This window comes from Triticum dicoccoides, chromosome 3A (assembly GCF_002162155.2).
Source record: "Triticum dicoccoides isolate Atlit2015 ecotype Zavitan chromosome 3A, WEW_v2.0, whole genome shotgun sequence".
In the NCBI taxonomy this organism is placed as follows: Eukaryota; Viridiplantae; Streptophyta; class Magnoliopsida; order Poales; family Poaceae; genus Triticum; species Triticum dicoccoides.
This window is the reverse complement of record NC_041384.1, coordinates 63892436-63894734: the sequence shown is the minus strand read 5'-3', so window position 1 is coordinate 63894734 and position 2299 is coordinate 63892436. Positions and strand designations below refer to the sequence as shown.

The following is a 2299-nucleotide window of genomic DNA, read 5'->3' as shown; positions in this document are numbered from 1 at the left end:
TCACTGATATAAATAATCTGACCCATCTCCATTAATAAGACAGTAGCATATGAAGTAGCTGGCTTAGACCGTGATCCTTTTACTGTGTTATTTGTGATATTTTCTACAAATGTTTTGCCGTGTTATTCTGATCCTTTTGCTGTGTTGTTTTTCTACACCACAGGTTAAAATATCCAATCCAAGGTGGAGTATATTTCTAGTTTTTTCGAAACGGAGGCAAAAGATTTGCCTCATTCATTAAATAAGAGAGAAGTGTTTTAGAGTGTTACAAATGATCCGTATGCCCGGCATGGCAACTACTCGCGCACAAGAATACACCCCAGTTTTTTAGCTCCCACGATAATCCAAACCTTGACGTCGTTGATGATAGCACGGAGAAGGGCCGGAGGCGGTGTGCTCTTGTGTCGGAAGACCCGAGCATTACGCTCGCTCCAGATCGTCCAAGAGACTAGCACACCATAAGGCTATGGAACTCGGTCATCCTTGAATTTGGTCTAGCACACATGGACACCTCCTCTTGGCATTTGGATGGATCCGTTTTGGAATGGTGGGAAAAGCGAACCTGCTTGCAAAACCCAAACCGACGAGCCCTGGCCTCACTTACATTGCTATATTTCTAGTTGAAGTCTAAATATTTTGGCTTCTGCACATGTCCTAGAAACAACAAATTTTAGGGGAGTGGGCGGTTACATTTGTTTCAGATGTCCTACAAAGGATGTGTTGCTATGCCATAATGTTATTGTCATTTTTTAAACTTTTATGCATGACTCACTATTTTGTTTGCAGGATGTCTCGAACCAAGTGTGCAGCTCGAAAGTCCACCAAAGGAAAGGCTCCCACGAAGCACCTTAGGGCTTTCTATGTAATATTTCGTAGTGTTTGTCTTTACTATTTGCATTACTAAATAATAATACTGCAAAAAATACGATAGTTGTTAGTTTATATGTCATAGTTGTTAATTTGTTTGACAATAACTTTATTATTGGTTTTGCAATGATAAGCAGCAGCTCGTAAAACCGCTCCAGCAACTGGAGGAGTGAAGAAGCCCCGCAGATACCGTCTTTGAACTGTTGCTATTCGGTATGTGCAACATATACATTTTAGGACATGTAGTATTATGATAACACCTTGTGAGGTTCTTATCATTCATACATGTGCTTTTGTAGTGAAATTCGCAAGTATCAGAAGGGTAGCGAGCTGCTCATAAGGAAACTACCTTCTCAAAGGCTCGTGAGGGAGATTGCTCAAGTTTTCAAGGTACTTTTGCAGGGCTTGCTTGACATACACTCGAATCTGGCGCGATCCCTTTCGAAAATATCCATGTATATAAGTCACGTTAGGTGTTTCAGAAAAAAATCTCTAATGCAGTTTAATTAAATAATAAAAATTTCTCCTTATGATGCTTTTCTTTGGTCTTTTGTGCTACATCTACAGATTGATCTTTGCTTCCAGAGCCATGCAATGCTTGCTTTACAGGAGGCGGCCGAAGCATACCTCTTGGGACAGTTTGAGGACACCAATCTTTGTGCCGTCCATGCGAAGCGTGTGACCATAATGTCCAAAGATGTTCATCTGGCTAGAAGGATCCGTAGCGAGAGGCTGTAATTCTCCTAAGCAGATGGATCAACCCCAACTTGCAACTTGCATGTTGCTTCCTATATGATTTTCGGGTTTATCAAGAACAACAGACAACATCTTTGATTTGCTGTGGATGTTAAACTATTATTATTGAGGATCGTAGCAGAAATTTAAAATTTTCTACGCATCACCAAGATCAATCTATGAAGTAATCTAGCAACGAGGGGGAGGGGAGTGCATCTACATACCCTTGTAGATCGCTAAGCGGAAGCGTTACTAGAACGGGGATGAGGTAGTCGTACTCGTAGCGATTCAGATCGCGGTCGATTCCGATCTAAGCGCCGAACAACGGCGCCTCCGCGTTCAACACACGTGCAGCCCGGTGACGTCTCCCATGCCTTGATCCAGCAAGGAGAGAGGGAGAGGTTGGGGAAGACTCCATCCAGCAGCAGCACGACGGCGTGGTGGTGGTGGAGGAGCGCAGTACTCCAGCAGGGCTTCGCCAAGCACTACGAGAGACAAGGAGGGAGAGAGGTAGGGCTGCGCCTTGGGAGAGAGAGAGACTCGTGTGTTGTGCAGCCCCAAAACCTGCACTATATATAGGGGCAAGGGCAAGGGGAGGCGCCCTAGGGTTTCCCCTAGGGGGGCGGCGGCCAGGGCAGATGGGATCTCCCCCTTGGGTGACTTGGCCCCCAAGCCAGGAGGTGGGAACTCTAGATGA

At 44.9% G+C, this 2299-nt stretch overlaps 1 pseudogene; it reads left to right on the top strand.

Moving 5' to 3' along the window:
* Window positions 1–787: 787 nt before the first annotated feature.
* Window positions 788–1605, top strand: LOC119271233 (annotated as a pseudogene).
* The last annotated feature ends 694 nt before the right edge of the window (window positions 1606–2299 follow it).